Below are 10,427 nucleotides of genomic sequence, written 5' to 3'. Positions count from 1 at the left end.
CATTTATTGTTATACTCTGTTACTACTTGTTCTTCTCCAATTTTCTGAATATATCTTACAGAATAGTGCATAGGGATAAGTGGGTAAAATGAACATTTTCTGCATAGTTCTTATTTTAGAAAGAAAATATTCAATATGTAAATACATTTTCTGAGGATGTAACATGTAATACTATCTGTGGTGTTCATATAATTTCCTTCAATTAAGTTGATTATGAATTACTTAAATTAAAGCACATGAATTTCTTCAATAGTATACAGTATATACATATATAATATATGAACATATATATTAAGATGATGTGTTTTTATCTTTACATCAGGTTAATGAGTTAAGGACACTACTTATTGGTATATAAGAAAATAAGTTTATTTTTAATAAAAAATTTAAAAGACATAGCTATGTATAAAAGATCAGAAATTACTTCCAACAATTTAAACACTGATGAATTTGAAAAAGTGAAGTGAAGCTTTTCAAAGTGTTTTTTTTTAAAAAAAATGTTAGAATTGTTTCTTTTGCTGTGTGTGTGTGTGTGTGTGTGTGTGTGTGTGTAGGTCAGAGGACAATCTGGTCTTTATTTTTAAGATGAAGGGGATTCAAGGAATTCATTTCAAAGCCTCGGGCTTTGTAGCATGGTCCTTTTTTGCCAACCTGTCTCAACTGTCTCTTCTCCAAATATTAAACATCAAAAATAATTTTCTTAATATGGAGTAATGTTTTTGGCAATACAGTCAGAGATGATTTTGAATGGAATAAATTAAGATAGAGCAAAGAAATATCAAGCAATACTGAAAAGAGGTTATGCCACCAGACAATTGAGAGAATGGTGGTAATATTTCAGTAAAATTATTTCCATTGTTTCATTTAAAATAAAATTTTAAATGTCAATAGAATTTTTCTTGATATCTATTTCTATTTAGGTTTGCATCTTTCTTTTCTGTTAGTCCAAAGATATAAAAAAATATCACAAAACTAAACATTTGGGTCTGTGAACTAGTCTCAGTTCTCTTTCTTTAAATTCATATTTATTCTAAAATAACATGTTGTCCTTTATTCTACTTTTAAATTTTTACTTTTCCCTGACTATAACTTTATTTCATCTTCATCTTTTTAACTCTGGTTGTATATGATGCAGTTATTCCATATTTCACTTGCATTTTTCATTGTGACTTTTAATCAAATGTATTTTTATTCATTCTCTATTAATAATGCCATTGTCTGTCTTTTATGCTAAATAATTTTTATACTTTTTCAACATATAACTTTCATTGTCAAAAATATATTTTTCTTTATTTATCAAGCTGTTAATGATAGCTATGATCTATCATATAGATGGGATTGTATTTAGCACTTCCATTTTTCTACTTAGTCATTTCTTTGAAATGTTTAAGGTTTGATTCATAATTTCTAACTTGGTACATTCTAAATGTAAACACTGCCTACAGTGTAGCAGTCACACACACACACACACAGCACGTGGTAACCAAGGGCACATTTCCTTCTCACTCTTATTTTTACTTAGAAAATTCACTTCCCTCCATCTAATTGATGAAAAATATATATCCCTGAAAAAAGAAATAATAGAATTAATAATGAATCAAAGAAAACATCTTTGAAGTGTTTTTTATGTTAGGTGTGAGGCATGTTAATGATGGTATTAAAAAAGTACAACAAAATACTCGTGTTTGTACAGAGAGATACTGAGCTCTCTGTAATAAAATGAGTGATTATTTTCTTTCCACCATTTTTTGCAATTGCTTTTATATTGTTTTCATTGACCTATGCATTTTTTTTTACTGCTCCCCTCCCTTCTCCTTCTACCCCTTCCCATGATATACACATTCCCAATTTACTAAGGAGATCTTACCTTTTGCTACTACTCATGTAGATTAGATCCATGTATGTCTCTCTTAGGGTCCTCTTTATTGTTTAGATTCTCTGGGATTGTGATTTATAGGCTGGTTTTCTTTGCTTTAAACCACTTATGAATGAGTAAATATGATAACTGTCTTTCTGCATCTGAGTTACCTCACTCAGTATGATGTTTTCTACATCCATGCATTTGCCCGCAAATTTCAAGATGTCATTATTTTTTTCCGTTGTGTAGTACTCCATTATGTAAGTGTACCACATCTTCTTTATCCATTCTTTGATCAAGGGGTATTTAGGTTATTCCCAGTTACTGACTATGACAAACAATGCTGCTACAAACTTAGTTGAGCACATGTCCTTGTGGTATGATTGAGCAACCTTTGGATATTTACCCAAAAGTGATATTACTGGGTCTTGAAGTAGGTTGTTTCCTAATTTTCTGAGAAATTACTATACTGATTTCCAAAGTGGCTGTAACAGTTTGCATTCCCATCAGCAATGGAGGAGATTCTCTCCAGCATAAACTGTCATCAGTGTTTTTGATCTTGGCCATTCCTACAGGTGTAAGATGGAATGTCAGAGTTGTGTTGGTTTGCATTTCTCTGATGGTTAAAGATATTGATGATTTTCTTAATTGTCTTTCAGCTATTTTATATTCATCTGTTGAGAGTTCTCTGTTGGCAGAGGCTACTCATTTGTTCCTGGCTGCCTAGACTCCAAATAACAACACAGAAACTATATTAATTAAATCACTTCTTTGTCTATTAGCTTATGCATAGTTCTAGCTGGCTCTTACATCTTTAATTACTGATTTCTATTATTTTTACCACATGGCTTCTGGTCTACTGGCAAGGCTCAGGCTAGCAGCAAGTGTCTTTATCCTCTTGCGGCCACATGGCATCTCAGTAATTCTACCTTCTTTCTACAGACTTCAGTTTAGTTTTTCCCACATAGCTCTATTCTGCCTTGTCACAGGCCAAAGAAACTTCTTAATTCATTAACCAATAAAAGCAACATATATACAGAAGGATGTCACACACTAGTTCTCTGTTTAGGTCTGTACCCCATTTTTTATTGGATTCTTTTTGTTTTCATGACAATTTCTTGAGTTCTTTGTATATTTTGGGGATCAGCACTCTGTCCGATGTGGGATTAGTGAAGATCTTTTCCCTTTTCCTAAGGTTGCTGTTTTGTCTTGTTTACTGTTTTCTTTTTAGTTTTAGGAGGTCCCATTCATTAATTGTTGCTTTCAGTGTCCATACTACTGGGGTTATATTTAGAAAGTGATCTCCTGTGACAAAGTATTCAAGTGTACTCCACACTTTCTCTTCTATGAGGTTCGGTGTGGTTGGTTTTATGTTGACATCTTTAATTCATTTGGACTTGAGTTTTGTGCATGGCGATACATCTATTCTCATTTTATACATGTTAATATCCACTTATGCCAGCATCATTTGCTGAACATGCTTTCTTTTTTCATTTTATATTGTTTGCTCCCTTGTCAAAAATTAGGTGTTTGTAGGTGTGTGTATTGATATCTGGGTCATTGATTCAATTCCATTTGTCCTCTTGTCTGTTTTTCTGCCATTACCAGGCTGTCTTCAGTATTGTAGGTCTCTAGTAGAGTTTGAAGTCAGAGTTTATTATGGCCCCTTAAGTCACTTTATTGTACAGGATTTTTTTGGCTATCATGGGCATTTTGCTTTTCCTTATGAAGTTGAGTACTTTTCTTTTGAGGTCTGTATGGGAGACATTTGCATTTTCTGGTATCTTTTTCAGTTTCTTTCTTTAAAGAATTAATGTTCTTGTCATACAGGTCTTCCACTTGTTTGGTTTGAATGTAGGAGCCTGATTTAAATTTTTGAACAATTATTTAGAGATGTTGAGCTAGGGAACTCATTGTGTCAAATAGTATTAGAAAGAAAATTAAATTTAATGATTCATAAATATATTGTAGTCTGAATTTTATAAATAAATTTTGTCATTAGAATTTAATTATCAAAAGGTTATTGTTGTTATTAGTAACAGAAAAGAGAAGAATTAAATGCATCCATTTAGATACCATTCACTATACACCCACTTAGCAATGTGGCTATCATATTAGGTATGTTAATTTATATAATTAACCTTGTGTAATTGGTTTAAAGACCTTTTCTAGCAGGAAAACATATTACTAACTCTAGGGAATAAATTAAGAAAGCATCAATGATGAAGTAAATTCTTAGAAAATTCACTAATAATACAAAGTTTATTTTTCTTTTGATAAGTTTCTTTCTTATGAACACTGAAGGTTATTATTTAAAGAAAGAATTTTTATTTCTTTGTGGTTAGGTCTACAGTACAACCCCCTGAAAAGATAATGAAAAGCAATTATTCAAGTAAAAAACAGGTTTTACTAAATCACTTCTCAATTACCACCAAGAATTAAGGCAAACTTGTAAAATAAGATAATAATCTAGCACTAAAACAGTATGTGTCTGCATATTAAAATCAGCATATTATATGAAATTTCCCTACTTCATTGATCAACATGTGTTTGTAGAAAGAGAAAAAAGATATTAAAATAGATTGTAGAAAATCTAGCTGCTGTCAGTTGCTTCCTTGTGTCAGCTAAGCAAAATACGAACATTGTGTCCTGAAGGGAAAGCAAGACAGTCACCCTGAGTAAAACACAATGTGACTTGCCATTTTAGTATCAGATAACATTACTTTCTTCTCTCCCCAAATCAGACACTTGTCTTGCCTTTCCCTGGCACAAGTGCTCTCTGGAAGACATTCTATCCTGGGACCCTTGAAGTCATGGGCACATTTCATACCAATGAATTGTTATATTCAACTTGTTATCTATTCCCTTTTTTTCCCTTTTTAATTCTACATCTAGTTGCCTTTTGCTTCTATTCTGTTCCTTTCCATGGTACTTTGTGATTTTTCATTATTCTTTATCCATGTTTTCATCTTGCATCTTTCCTTTTTCATTTCCTGCCCCTGTTTCAAATCAACATTGAAGGAAATGACAACAATAAATAACAACAAACAAAATTGCAGCATATATTCCATCAGTCCCCATTGAACTCATCCTTCCTTACTTTGAATTATCATGTAACATCAATTTAATTTTCCATACTTTGACTCTGAATATGTAAATAGCTTTTACTCTTTATAGGAAAAATAATTCTTCTGTGAAGATTTCTAAACCTTTACCAAAGTGCTGAGTTACACACAAAGCTCATCTTTTCCAGTGAATTTCACATTTTATCAGGATCGAACAATGAAACCATGTTTAGTTTTGCTTTTATAAATTCCAATTTGTGCCATAGTTTTACTTTTGCAGATGTGTTCTAACTGCTTAATTTGTGGTTATTATCTTTCGGATTATTTTTTAATATATTTTTCTAGCTTTTTGAGAATTCCATGTAATGTGTAATGTGTTTTGTTTAATTTTAACCCTCCCAAGATCTTCCTAAATCCATTCCCCTTTCCTGACAGGATACTAAAGACAACCAAATGCAAATTATAGTACCCAATATACTTGGGTGTGTGATATTTCTCTGGACCACGGTCAATCTACCTCTTAGAGAAAACTGCCTATCACTGTCCTGGCAGCTATTAGTTACTCCTAGGGTAGTACTTGGTTCCCTAGTCTTCTTTCCATGTTAAGTGTGGCCTGACTTAAGCTTGCATGGGTCCTTTGAAAGTTGGAGTGAGTTGATATGTAGAGCTATGAGTTCATATATTTTTGTCCAGAAGACATCCTGTCCTTGTTTATATCCATCACCCCTGACACTTACATTCTTTCCATCTGCTTATTCAAAATGATCCTTGGGCTGTGGAGTGTATGGGTATGGTATAGATGTGCCATTTCACCTCATCTTATTCTGCAGACTTGACCAGTTGTGTGTCTCTGTGTTACTCCATCTCTACTGCAAAAAAGCTTCTCTGATACAGGCTCAAAGATACACTAATCTATGGGTTTAATGAAAAGTCAATTTTATATTATCTGTTTTGAGAAGTTCAGTAGGTTCTCCCATAAAAGCTATGGCTTATTCAGACACAGTTTCTTAATCTAGTAACAGTGTCAGGGACACAGAACGAAGTATACAGAAAGTGTATTATAAATATATAGTTTTATAGTTATAGTCATATATATGGCTATATGCATACATTTATACATACATAGTTATATTACACACACATCTATCTAAAAACCTCTAAAGTAGTAAGGTTCCATTTGACATTTTGAAATCTTAAGTTTTCTTTTATCATCCCATACATTGTATTTCTTTTTCTACCTTCTCATCTACCAATGCAATTAATCATCCTCATTTTATCATTTCCCTTTATGTGCTTCTCCTCATTTTTTTTCAAACTCAAACCTACTTAAAGACTCTTTTTTTTTAAATATATATTTCCTGGTAGAATGTTCCTTTCTTACTCAAATGTTCTTAAAGCTTATAGTACCACACAGTGAGCTCTGGATGTGAGGGCATGAGTAAGAGTGGATACACAATGTCTGTGGTAAGCCACTTAAAGGAAATCACCTTAACATCAGTCCAACTAAGAAACATTAATGTAATTATTTCAATATGTGGATCATCCAACACTTTGGGGTGGATGATGCATTGGTGTTGTGGTCCTGTTGTTACTATTTGTGGTTACTTGATAATGGAGGCTTTCCACTTGTGCTTCTCTATTGCTCTCCACCATTTCATGTGAGTCAGACTTCTTCAGTGAAGTTGGAAATTATGGCATTAGAAACCCACTATAGTTCATCAGTCAGAGGTACCCTTATCTGACTTTTCTGCAGGTTCTAAAACTAGAAATGCTGGTTGCATATTTTAACTGCATCCTCTTTAATCACCGAGCCAGTTCTTCAATGAAAATGAAGGAAATACCAATTTTATACTATTTGAACATCATATGGTGAGACTTCTGTTACGTTAGTCACGTGGTCTTCATGGTAGACCTTTCTTGTATTGTTAAACATATGCTTGTCATGCTAGAACATTTTAGATTAACCATAAAATTTGAAGGTATTTTTTTAATTTTTTTATGTCTGTGTGTATGCCTGCAGACCAGAAAGAGAGCACCAGACCTCATTACAGATGGTTTTGAGCCACTATGTGGTTGCTGGGAATTGAACTCAGTACCTTTGGAAGAACAGCCAATGCTCTTAATCGCTGAGCCATCTCTCCAGCCCAATTTGAAGGTACTTATGCAGTAAGTTTTCATATTTAACTTATTGTGATGTATTTTTAGCTAATTAAATTTTAAACATTGTAGGGCACAATGTGCTTGTATCAGGAATTGTTCCCTTTAAAATAATGAATCAGTTAAATTTTTCTTCTTGTTACATATTTTCTGTGGGGCAGCATTCAATGTATAGGTAAGGTGGGTTCTCAGACTCAGGACCAGGAGCAAGGAGGGTGTAGGTGTAGTGATGCTCTGGCTCCTTCCTATGGATACACTCATCCAAAGACATTTAAAGAATATATAAAGAACCTTGAGTGTGTACCACAATGGCCTCCAGTCCCTGGCCCTGCCGTCACCAGGCCGAACCCTCCAAGGCCTGCACCCAGGGAATGGTGCAGGCATTGCTCTCTTCCCATGAGAAGAGGGGCTTGTAGCCTAAATGCCACAGTGCCTTGTTGGTACTGACAGTAAAGGTGGTGTTGGACATGGACCCTGAGTGTAGGGATTCAGCAGGGGTGTGTATAGCACCAGTGTGTGGGGCAGCCACTGCAGCAGGGCATTGAGGGTAGCTAGCAGCACCAGCAGCCAGTAGGGCAACAATGGGTGGGTATCTATGAACCAAAGTCTGGAGACCCAGAAACTCCATGTTGAAGTTCTTGTAGCTCTTATAAGGAGACTTATCACAGCAGAAATACACCTGGCCACCCATGAGTGCTGCCTGCTGCTCTAGCTCTCTGGCCACCAGCTCATGCATCCAAGCCACATTACCAACATAGAGCCGACCAAGCTCCCCAGAAGCTGGGATGGCTCAAAGAGCCGACCCCCAAAGCACAGTCCCTGGTTATAGAAATCTTTCATGATCTGATGACCTTTACCATAGATGCCTGTGGGTCAAATGGCACATGTTACCAGGGGTAGCCCTCCGTTGACCTTTCTTCTATTGGCCTCCAGGACCATTTGCTCAGCAAGGGCTTTGCTGCAAGTGTAGGGGTGCCTGTGTACTGCTTCGTATGGGGTATCCACTGTGGAAGGGGAGGCCCTTGATATTAGGTTCCACAGCTTCCATGCTGCTTGTATAGACAAGGAACTGAGTTCCAGTCCATATACAAGCCTCAATCATATCCTGTGTGCCCTGTACTTCCCGAACCTTCAGAGCCTGGATGAGAGAAACCACTGCCTTCTGAAGCTAAAGGCTATGGTGCCTGACTGGGTGATATGAACTGTGCCACTTTTTAACTATATAGACCTTGAACTTTGGTGGTATCCCAGCCTCCAAGTCCTAGGACAGGCTTTCGGAACAGACCTATCTTTGGTCCTCACTGTGGCCACATCTGGTTCCCCTTAATGGGTTATAGTTCCATCATTTTTTTTTAAAGTATATCACTTTTAGACATTTATCTTTCAATTTTCTGTAAAAAAAAAAAAAAAAAAACTGAAAAAAATCAATGATTTTCCGGGTCTTGCCTCTCCAACCAAATTCAGTGTCTGTTGTTGAAATAAGGAGTGGCGGGCTGCGTCCCCAGCACCCGGCCGCCCCCACGGCTAGCTTTACCAGAAATAATTACACGGAAATTGTATTCTTTTTAACACCGCTTGGCCCATTATATCTAGCCTTTTCTTGGCTAACTCTCACACCTGGACTATCCCATTTCTAATAATCTATGTAGCCCAAGAGCTGCCTTACCAGGAATGATCTTAACCTGTGTCTGCCTGGAGTGGAAGAATCATGGCGACTCTCTGCCTCAGCTTCTTTCTCCTAGCCTTCTGTTCTGTTTACTCCACCCACCTAAGGGTGGGCCTATCAAATGGGCCTAGCAGTTTCTTTATTGCTTAACCAATGAAATCAATAGACTGATATATGACACTCCCACATCAGTCTGTGATATTGTTAGCTTTCTGGCGAGGAGGCCAACCATAGCATATCTGGTCAAGCCTGGATTAAATGTAGGGGTTGTCTTCATCAAATTTGTTATGTAGGAGAAAGACAAGAAGTACAAATAAAAATCAGAAGAATCTTAGTAACTTAGGGCCTAACCACTGAAATATTCTCTTTCTTAGAAACAGTACTATATCCAATATACACTGAAAGAAAATTAAATTACAAGGTTTGAGTGAGAGTATAGGATGCATGAGATGATGTTAATATTACTTTGTTCTAGCTCAGATAAACAACCATGTCAATAAACTATGATAGAAAATAAAATAACATTTTAAAATGCTTTTAAAAATCATAAAATATTAGCTACAATAATTTGGAGAAGATATTATCTTCATCCTTATAATGTAAAATAAGTAATTAGAAGTTATTACAAAAGAAAATCAGAAAAAAGATTTCTAAAACCACTTTGGTGTAGTAGCTGTAATTAGATTCATTTTCATGTATTTCCAGACTCCAGCTAAGCATAAAATTAATGATGTATTTTTATAGTATGTTTAATTAATATAATTTTAATATAAATTCTGGATTCTAAATATCAATATTAAAGTGTATTTAAAAATGAAAAGTGTGGCCTTGATTAAAAATAAACAGCATAAAATAATATAAATGTTTTAACTTTGTTCTCACAAAATGAAGCAAAAACTTCTGTTTTATTCTACCTATGAATGTACAATTATTGATATTTAGACTGGTTTAATACAGATCAATAGATAGCAATTCATCTGCTGGGAGATGAATGGAATATAGTTAATTGTGACTCAAAGGGAGTATGAAATGCCATTTGTGTTTGCTAAATAAGTTAATAAGTTGATTCTAATTCTATCCTAACTATTAGATATTTTAAATATCCTATCACTTATAACTTTTATCTTCTTTCTTCCCCGTCCCTTCTCTTATTACTCTCACTGACTCCTTTGTGAACATATATAACCTTTTCAAGAAATGCCTTTGTATTTCTTACCACAATGTCAAGCTTGAGTCTGAAGTTCATCTACACTGCTAATACAAAGCATCAATTCTTTTTAAATACTTTTTTACTTTTTGAAATTATGATATAATTAAAAGATTTCAACTCTCTTCTTCTTCCTCAAACAGCCCCTGCATACACACTTCTTTCTAGCTCTAATTTTTATTGCATACATACAAAGATAAATAAATACAAACAACTTAGTCTGTTCAACATCACCCCCCCTTCACAAACACACACACACACACACACACACACACACACACACACACACACAGCGGCACACACACGACCTCAGGGCAAACCACTTGTATCAGGTGGAAGCAAACAGTCCTACTTCTCTGTGTCACCAATGGACCACACCAGAATGACACGAATGGTATGATAACCCTAAGGGTGGAGTAGTGGCAGTCACTAAGTGCTCCCTAATTGGACTCCAGGTCCACTCAGCAAGAGAGA

The 10,427-nt window shown here is 35.1% G+C and overlaps 1 pseudogene; it reads right to left on the bottom strand.

Annotated features, from left to right (window-relative positions):
* Positions 1–7,414: 7,414 nt before the first annotated feature.
* LOC121433777 lies at positions 7,415–9,992 on the bottom strand (annotated as a pseudogene).
* Between the last annotated feature and the right edge of the window lie 435 nt (positions 9,993–10,427).

The sequence above is a fragment of the Microtus oregoni genome, unplaced genomic scaffold (assembly GCF_018167655.1).
Source record: "Microtus oregoni isolate MIOR12 unplaced genomic scaffold, Mior012 000041F_ref0000270, whole genome shotgun sequence".
In the NCBI taxonomy this organism is placed as follows: Eukaryota; Metazoa; Chordata; class Mammalia; order Rodentia; family Cricetidae; genus Microtus; species Microtus oregoni.
This window is presented reverse-complemented; position numbering and strand designations above follow the sequence as displayed.